Here is a 10539-nt window from a genome sequence, read left to right as displayed (position 1 = left end):
GTGAGGAGGTTACAGGAAATCTGAGTCTTGCCCTGAATCCCTTCTTTATTAAAGGTATTAATTCCCACAGCTGGTTGGGAACCACCCTGAGGGTCTCCAGAGATTGCATGAGGTGCTTCAATATTTGCAAATAAAACTCCCAAACTAAATTATGTTTAATTTCTGAAGGTCCCCTTTGGGTGCTTAATGGAAATAAATATATCAAGTGTAATCTTTAAAAAAAAAAAAACAACCAGGAGTGTTCTCATTCACATTACAAAAGGACTCTTTGATTAACAAGAGAATTTACATAGTCAGCTCCCACGGTACACTCAGAATGTGATTTAATTAACAAAAGAACAGGCTTATCCCACCTTCCAGAAATATGCCAAACGGGTTCTTTGAAAGGAAATTGGGTACTGAAAATCCAAAAATAATAGTGACCCACCAAAAGGTGAGTTACACTCTAAACTAGAGTTTCTAAATCTGCTTCGTCATTCAAAAGCCCCCACCCCAGAAGCCGTACTAAACATATCTTACCTTATCATACCTTGTGTCCCCTCTGCCATCACACATCATATAGATTCTAAGTCTTTACAAGCATCACTCTAACATGAAACAAACTCCTCGTGGGCGGGGGCCGTGACCCCAGGAACCCTGCATACAGTTTAGGCCACTGCCCAGGCCAACACGATGATTGATGATTCACTCATTCAAATGACTGCCATAAGCTTAGGGAACAAACCCTTGCTTCCCAGGCCCCTTGCTTATTCTACCTGCTCAGCAACCATCAGCTCAGAGCTAAATCTTTGCTCTGTCCTGCTTCCCATTTTTAGTTACCGGACCCCATTCTCACCACCCAAAGCCAGAGACCTCACCTGGTGTCATCCTTGAGTGCAGCCCTCTAACCCAAGGAAAGGTCTTGACTTCCTCTCCCCCAGGACTGGCGTCCATCCTCAGGCCTAGTCCCAGTGGTTGATAACAGACTCTTAGGCCACCATTCTGTCACATGGCTGCCTCTACCTGAGCACCCAGTGGGCCTCCTCCCAACTGCAGAACACTCCCCCCCCTTTACCTACTCACTTGTCTAGCCACCCGCCAAGGGAATCCCCAGCTACAGCCCACCTCCACCCGACTTCTGAGGAGAAGAGGGTTTGCCCAGCTACATGGCCTGCCCGGCCTTCAGCCTACAGCTCACCACCCTATGGCGGAGGGTCTGACCACTCAGGACCACCCAGCTGATGACAGCTGTGAGGTGCCCAAGTCTAACAGCCTGCTCCCAGGGAGGCAGAGGGTTGGCAGCCACCATCCAAAAGGCCACTTCCTACTCTTTGGAGGAAGAGCAGCTACAGGCCAAGGGGTGTAGGTACTGCCAGGGCCAACTGTGGACAGGAGAGCCACCTGTGACGAGCCTGGAAGACCCTCCTGTGTGGAAGGAAAGGCATTTTCCGTGTGCAGGGGCCAGCAGACTCCTTCTGGAAGGAGCCTAAGAGTACATATTTGAAGCTTTGGGGGCCACAAGCTAAGATAGAGTAAGTCTTTCTTATGTTTAAAAACAAAAACCATTCTTAGCTTTCAGGCTATACAAAAATAGGTAGAGACTAGATTCGACCTGCAGGCGGTAGTTTGCCTATCCCTGGTCTAGTTGAAGAGGCAGGTATTCATTCACAAGACTATTAGAAACTATTAGAAAGCTCGAGGTAAATCAGAGGCAAGTTAGAAGTTTCCTCCATCAGACCCAGTGAGGCATTCACTCTTATTGGGAATAAGGGAAGAGATAATTGAGACTTTTGTATATTTTTATCTCATGCTTTTTTTATTTCAAGTTTTGTTTGTGTTTTATAAAATACATGAGGACAGTGATATTTACACAGAATTTATAAATACGTAATGATATATGTTGGGTGTGACATGCTCAGTGCTTTTTAATTATAGGGGCGCAGTATGAAAATAATTTAAAGAATACTGGCTTGATGAGCTGGTGGCAATTATGTTGAAAAGCCATACCCTGTTGCGCTTTTGTTTCTGCAAGTACCTCTTCTCTCACAGCGTCTTGGGTGGCAAAATCTGATTTTTCCAATGAAAATTTATTTAAATCAATGTTGACAGATATAGGAGAATTTCACTGTCCTTGAGATCAATGTATTATGAAAAAGAAAAGACATTTAAGCCCTGCTATGAGCATGGCTCTGCCTTTGGAAACGGATGTCTGGTTGGGATTTTGATACTTTGCCACTCCTTTTTTCCACAGACAGTCAGAACCATTTTCCCCCATGGCAGGTCTTTGGGATCAAGAATTTTAAGACTATGGATTACCGAAGCTATGTTTATAATACTTCAGGCTCTCCCTGACTTGCACCAGTTACATAGTAACACCCCCTATGTATACTGAACTCAGTCTCTTACAACAGCAGACTTTTGTGCAACGTGGAAGGACAAGTACGTGGGTGGTGGTGGAGGCTGCCTGCCAATTTAGCTCCTCGTCTCACTTGATTTCATCCAGACAGCAGTGTTTGTGCTTTTCGCCCACCTTTTGTAAAAATTAGTGGAAAATGGAAGCTGAGTTTCATAGTGCCAGTGATTAAACAACGGAGATAAACTTGATGCAACTGAGATAAAGATGGCAGTAAACATTCTGGAAGCAAACAGTCAGCCTCACTTGGTCATTCATTGGATGAACCTAGGTGGCTAGGTATTGATTGGGGCTGGAAAAGAGTAAAACTGTAACAGATGTTATCAAGAACTCTGAAAAGTCAAAGATTTTACCCTGCCTTCGAGCTAACAAGTTACCTTGCCACTGTTTCGTGTATGTCAGCAGAAGACACAAAAATCCTGGGTCACCGACAAAGGACTTTATTACTTATGGCAATATCAGCATTTGTGCCAGTTCCGTGAGCCCCACAAAGAGGTGACACCTGCCCAAGCAGTAGGTTGAATTCTAAGAGAGGAATCCTGAGTGTAGGAAACCTGAAAGTTTTCATGATTTGTATTTTAAATTTCTTTAAAAAAATTTTTCTTTATGGCCCAGAATGTGGTCTATCTTAGTGCAAGTTCCGTGACAGCATGAGAAGAACACATAATCTACTGCCGTTGGATAGAGTGTTCCATGAATGTCAATCAGATCAAGTTGATTGACGGTGCTGCTCAGGTCGACTACGTTCTTACTGATTTTCTGCTTGCTTGACCTATAAATTACTGAAAGAAGGGTGTTCAACTCTCCAACCAGATAGTGGATTTGTCTATTACTCCCTGCAATTCTATCAGTTTTGGCCTCATGTATTGTGACATGTATTGTGTTAAGTGCGTACATGTTAAGAATTGTTATATCTTCTTGGAAAATTAAATTCTTTTTTGTTATATAATGGCCCTCTTTATCCCTGATAATTTTCCTTTTTCTGAAGTCTACTTTGTCTGAAATTAAGATAGCTACTATAATTTTCTTTTGATTAGCGTTAACACGGAATAGCTTTCCCCATCCTTTCGCTTTTAACATAACTGAATCTTTAAATTTAAACTGGGTTTCTTGTAGACAGCTTAATAGTTGGGTCATGCTTCTTTATCCAGTCTGACAATCTCTGTCTTTTAGTTGGTGTGTTTAGACCATTCATATTTAAATTTATTACTGATATAGGTAGAGTAATTGCTACTGTGTTTGTAACTGTTTTCTATTTATTATCCTTGTTCTTTGTTTCTTTGGTTCCTCCCTTTTTCCTGTCTTCTCTGCTTTTAATTGAGCATTTCATACAATTCCATTTCGTCTTCTATCTTGGCACATCAAGTAGACATACGTCTTTTAAAAATTATTTTAGTAATTGCCTTAGAGTTTGCCATGTACACTTTTAACTATGTATACTTTCAAATAGCATGTCGTGCAGGTAGCTTTTAACAGAGTATTCCCAATTCCTTCCTCCTATCCTTTATGATTTTGCTGAACTATATTTCACTTATCCATAAGCTATAATCACATAGTACATTGTTACTATATGACGTTAAACAGTTATCTTTTAGATCAGCTAAGAATAAGAAAAATAAAATATTTTATTTTACCTTCATTTATTTTTTTCCCTTCTCTTTCTTTATGTAGATATGAATTTCTGACCTATATCATTTTCCTACTTTCCAAAGAACATCTTTGAATGCTGGTGATGAATTTTCCTCAGTGTCTGTCTGTCTGTCTGAGAAAGTATTTCTCCATCACTCTTGAAGGATAATCTCTCGGGATAAGAATTCTAGATTGGTGGGTTTTTTCTTTCAATACTTTAAGTATTTCATTCCACTATCTTCTTTCTTGCATGGTTTCTGACAAGAAGCCCCCTGTAATTCTTATTCTTGTTTCTGTATAGGGGAGGTGATTTCCCTTACCACCACCCTGGTTTTCTTTCCAGATTTTCTCCGTCTTTATTTTCTTGCAGTTTGAATATGGTGATTATTTTTATTATATGGGACAGTAAACAAATCTGCCCTTCATTCCAGAGGGAAACATTATCTCTGTCTTCCAAGGCTGTTTGTTATTTTAACATCCTTGAAAAGATAATCTGAAATAATCTAGATATGCAGAAACGTAAGTGACCCGTGGACAATTGTCTCCCAAATGATGTATAAAACATTGGGAAATGGCAATGGAAATTGGGTTTAAAACAGTGGCCTCCAGCCTTGGTGGTCCATTAGCATCACCTGAGCAGATATTTACAAAACCAATGTCCAGTGATTCTGTTTTAATTGGTCTGGGATGGAACACAAGCATCAGCAGTTTGCAAAAGCCCCCAGGAGATTCTAAAATATATTCTAAAAGATATTTTAGGGAACCTGCCTAAAAGATAATGCGATGAGGTATAATTCGTTATATATATTTTAAGCTCACTGCTTCCCAAACTTTGCAAGGCATGTGAATTACCTGAGAATCATGTTCAATGCACATTCTGATTCAGTAGGTCTGGAGTAAGGCCAGAGATTCTGTTTCTGACAAACTCCCTTGTATTGCCTGATATTGTCATTGAACTTAGTAGAAAGGTTTTGGCTCACTGAGAATCCACTTCTCATTATAATCTGTGTCCACTGCTAGACTTCACACTTTAGGCTTTATAAATATACATGTTCAGGAATTTATCACATATAAAAGGAGAAGACAACCGGACTCTGGAAGACGGTTCTTGCAATAAGAGTGAAGTCCACCCTTTCCTGGGACTCTGGGTGTTGAGATCATGAGAAATTTGGAAGACACGTCAGGGTGTCGAAAAACAGAGATTTAGAACCCCGGGCCATTAAGTCCTAAGCAACAACTTTACTCTGAATCTTACATGGCTCAAATATTGATGATGGTAGCAGCTGCGGAAGGGTCTACAAATTTGGATCTAAGTGTCAGAGAAACGAAAAGTAAAATCTTGATGTTGCTGGAGCAAAAAATCTATCAGGTTCGAGCAACTCAGGAAAACATTGATCAACTGGTTATTATTTCTCCTGTTGGGAGTAAGATGGTCATCTCTGGGACCACCTCCTCCCAATCTCCTGGCCTAATTTCCAAAGGCCATGATACCATTGGCCCCTGCAACTCTGGCAGGAGTGGGAGGGGAACATCCTCTTGCAGGCCAGTGCTATTCATTGACAGGTGTTCCCCAGCCTAGCAAGTTGTTCACTTTCCAGCTCGAACAAGTATCTTTCTGGCTACACAATTTCTGTATTTGTTTTCCAGAGTAACTGGAAGGCTCCTAGACCTCCTGCCAGGCACTAGGGAGCCCTGAGGACATAGAGAAACATGCCAGTTAAATACTGATCCTCCTGAAGGCCCCAGAGCAGGAGGGAGGAAGAGATGGAGGGAGGGAGATCTGGTGCCTTCTTCTTCGACATGCCTCCTTAACAAGTTAATACCTGTCCACCCCCGGCTGCCTCTGGAAGCATTTTAGAAATACCACTTCAGGATGATGAGATAGGTCATCCTTCCTGAGCTTTCTAATACTGATTTGCTGAAATTCGGGCAGAAGGTCTTTGCTTTCCATAACGTCTATGTTTTTCATGTCCATCAGAAAACAACAATGCCAAGGCAAGGTACTCAGAGCTGAGGAAGGAGACTGCCTCAGCCAGTTAGAGTGGAAAGAAGGCCCTGGGCTTCTCTGGGGTCAGATGTAAAACTGGCACTGCTGGAAGTGTTCATTTAATGCCTGCACGATGCACTATTATGTACCCCTGGGTGCTTAGGTGCTGGGGATCCAAAACAAATAAAACTTTGGCTCTGCCCTTGAGGGAATTGTAAGCCCCAAACTTGGGTTAATGGTTTTCTAAGGTTAGGCCATGTTGTTTAAATACTCAAACAGAACATATCTACTTGCTTCTCGAAACACGTGGACATTTTGTCATCCAAGGTTTCGAGAGGCTAATAGTTCAAGATGGGGCTTTGTGGTTCTAGGGGCTGTCTAATCCCGATGAAAGGGCATAAAGTACCTAAAGGATGGAAATAGTGTCATTGGTCCATTCTGAATGTTTCCTAATAATTAAAACATTACCCTAAATTCTCCCTGGATGACAATCTTGAGCACAGAAACAAAGAGGGGGCCGACCCATAGGAACTATGCAGCGCCCTTCAATTAGTGGTCGTCATCTGCCATCAACAGCAGCCAGAGAGGGTGGCTGGGCTCCTGTTTCCTCCCTAAATTCTCTCTCATCGCTGCCAAACTGAGAACACCAAGGATTCAGGAGCCAGGCAGATAATACAGGGCTGTGAAACCAGAGGGGCAGGAGGAACTCCGTGCATTTGAAAGGCATTCAGATTCAAACACAAAGTCAGCAAAATAGTGGCCTCTTTGCTTTCTCAGCGATAATCTAAAAGAGCCGGTCCTGATAATCTGCGTCACCTTTTCCATCTGTGTACGGGCCTGTTACTTCTCTTTAAGACTTTGTTTCCTCTTCATTTCAGTAGGGATAATAATACCCATCCTGCATATATCACCAGGTGGTTGTGATAATTTAATTATCCGATATCTATGAAAGCTTTTTCAAGCTATAAATCATTACAAAAATGCAAGCAATTTAACCAATATCAAATCTTCCTTATCTCTGAAGGTGTAATTTATGCTCTGTCTTTTTTAGAACCTAGGGACGTACATTCCAATCTATTTTCCAGAAATCCCCTGATGAAATTTGCTGGGAAAAGTACTCTTTTCCTGCTGCCCTAACATGTTGAGGGTATGGCTTATGTGACTGTTAACTAGCTGCCCTGCAGCAAATCGAATCAACAAATATTTACTAGCTGCTGCGCTGGGCCTTGTAGGAGATACAGAAAATGATGAGATTCACTTTCTGCATTAAAGGAGCAAGTTGCCCAAATGCCCCATTTTACCCCTATATTCTAGAGGAGGAAAGAACTGCCTATGTTCTCTGAATGCCCCCAACACACCTGGAGCTTTACTTCAAATACAAGAAACAGCTGGTGTTCATAATTTAAGGCTCAATACAAATAGTAGAGAGAATTTCTTTTACAAGCTGTCTGGTTTGGCAAAATTCCAGGGTTCATCAAACAGAAAGATAAGGATGGTGATGATAAAAGTGATTCTTCATAGTTGGCCTTAATACAGTGACATAAAAGAAGTGTGATCTACACAGAACATTCCAGAGCTGGAACATAACCTCAACTTCACCAGAAATTGATTTAGGCCAGGGCCTTCCCAGCACCTGTAAAAATCAAAGGTGACCCCATATACTTGACACGGTTGTACTTGGAAGGTGGACCTGGGAAGGTTTCAGGCAATTATTCTTTATATTATTCCAGTAAAAGGGCATCCATTTCTATTTAACATACGAAAGCTCTCAGAGAAAGAACCCCAGTATTTCCAAACCCAAATACTAAAAATGACTTAACATCCAACTCATGACTTTCTGTGAACTGTTGAGATCTTTGTCATTAAGTCTCATGAAAACCCTGAAGAGAAGAAGTCTTCCAGTTAGGGATAATGCCAATTGCCTAATTCACAAATAAATTATCACTTGCTGAGGATGATAATTCCAGCGAACACACACTGAGTGCTTTTACTGCCAGTACAATGCTCAGCACACTAGCTGACTGAATTCTCTTAATAATTGATTATACGTAATATCATTATTCTCATTTTAAAGATGAGGAAATGGAGGCTCCCAGAGATTTACATCATGGCCCAAGGTCACATAGCTAAGTGAGGGAGTTGGGCTATTCTGCTTTTCCTCACCATCTGTAACCTAGAAGACAGAAGTTGATGCCTTTGAGTAGGCAGATCAATGAATGGCTCCAGTTTCAGTGAGCAGCACGTGGATGACAGCTAATCCATCCACAGCCATGGACTGTATCCTTCACCCTGTCAAGATCTTCTTTTGGTCCCCAACAGGATTGGCCGTAAGGCCTGGAGGTGGCTTAGCAAATCCCCTTCCCAGTACTGCCAAAAAAAAAAAAAACAATAACCCTCAAAATACTTTTTCCATTATCAATGCTCACTGGTGTCCTTAATAGTGGAAAATTCCATGGAGACGGATTTCATACAAAAGCCTTTTGAACTTAAATGTGTTTCAGAAATTTAAGTCATGTCCATGAATGTTTAGGTTTTCTCTTTTCCAGTGGGGTCCTCACTTACAAAACAGAACATATTAATTATTCGTCTTGGGAAAGAAACATATTGCTCTTAAATTTTTCCACCCGTAAAATGTGGATAATAACATCTAGTCTGCCTTTTTCACGTGGTTTTGAGTAGTTCAAAAAGAATACAAAGACAAAAGTTAAGAACAATTTTATAATACAAGCCCAAATGCCATCTTCTCTAATTTTCCCAGCCTACAGGCCCCCCACCATCACCCATCACTCCCCTTACAGCTGCCAGGTTTTTTGTTTTGTTTTGTTTTGTTACTTAAAGCAGCTCTCATTACCAAAATTAAATTTATAAATTTAATTGTTTACTTGAGTATTTCCTGTCTCTCCAACTACAAAAAAATTCCACGCAAGAAGGGATTTTGTCTTCTTTCTTGCCATTGTATTGCCAGCATCTAAGCCTGTTCCTGGCACACACTAGACACTCAACAAATGCTTGTTGAATAGCAACACCTTTATGTGTTAAAATCTGTATCTTTAGAAACATTTTAAAAGTTGGATTTCAAGTCCATAGCACTAGAATCATCACCATCCTTGGTTAATGGCACACTCATTGTTGATGCATGCATGGCCCTCTTTTATTATTTATTTAGCTATTTGATTAGGGTTTTTAAAAACCCATATAATAAGTACCTGAGAAAACAGAACCTAAAACAAAATCTAGGGTCCTTCATCTAACTCTGACCCCCATTTCATCCCCCTGCCTTTCCTCATCTGAGGTCATCATCATTCAGAATCCCAGGTTCGTTTCTTAGTCTTAAGTCAATTTTCCTAGAAGCAGAGCCTGAGATGATGGGAGTTTTGTTTAGGTGATTTAGTAAAGCAGTGCTCAGAAGAAGGGGAGGTTGGGAAGTAGGGTGGGGCCAGAGAAATGGCTAGGCAAGGCTGTAGAATCAGCTGGAAAGTAGTTTCGGAGCTCTGGAGCCCACAATGCACTGCAACATTGACTGGACTTGAGGCAAAAGACTAGCTCTTTGTACCCCCAAGTCAGTGAGTCATTGACTGACATTTGGGGAGGTGATATAGGGAAAGCAGGTGCACAGCCTCTTGGGTGAGGCAGGCCCCATGTGGCTAAGAGCAAGTCTTCAGAGAAGGATGGAGCCTTGGGCTGTGGGCAGCCAACACTCATAGCAGTTAGGGATCGGTGCACTTGACCAGGAAAAGGGGGTCCGGGCATTTCTCCTACATCTTGCTTCCTTTTTTATACAGTTTTATAAAATTTTGTCTGTCTTCCTTAAAAGTGTGTGTATATATTTTTCAGTTATTTGGAACTTTCTGGAAAGGAAATCATACTAAATTTTGTTTTGATTGTTATATATTTCAGGATATGAAAATATTAGGTTGGTGCACAAGTAATTGTGGTTTAAAAAGTTAAAAATAACTGAAAAAAACCACAATTACTTGTGCACCAACCTAATACCATACTTTATTCACCCATTCTCCCACCAGTGGACTTTTGAGTCATTTTTAGGTCGAGTCATTTTGCTATGAATGTTCTTTTTTTTGCGGGGGTGGGGGAAGGTGAACAGGACTTTATTGGGGAACAGTGTGTTCTTCCAGGCCTTTTTTTCCAAGTCAAGTTGTTGTCCTTTCAGTCTTAGTTGTGGGGGGTGCAGCTCAGCTCCAGGTCCAGTTGCGTTGCTAGTTGCAGGGGGCGCAGCCCACCACCCCTTGTGGTGAGAGGCAACCTTGTGGTTGAGAGGACACATTCCAACCAACTGAGCCATCCAGGAGGCCGCTCAGCTCAAGGTGCCGTGTTCAATCTTAGTTGCAGGGGGTGCAGCCCACCATCCCTTGCAGGAGTCAAGGAGTTGAACTGACAACCTTGTGGTTGAGAGCCCACTGGCCCATGTGGGAATCGAACCGGCAGCCTTCGGAGTTAGGAGCATGGAGCTCTAACCGCCTGAGCCACCGGGCTGGCCCCGCTATGAATGTTCTTATATATATATCTCCTCTTG

This window comes from Rhinolophus hipposideros (assembly GCF_964194185.1).
Source record: "Rhinolophus hipposideros genome assembly, chromosome: 25".
Taxonomy (NCBI): Eukaryota; Metazoa; Chordata; class Mammalia; order Chiroptera; family Rhinolophidae; genus Rhinolophus; species Rhinolophus hipposideros.
This window is presented reverse-complemented; position numbering follows the sequence as displayed.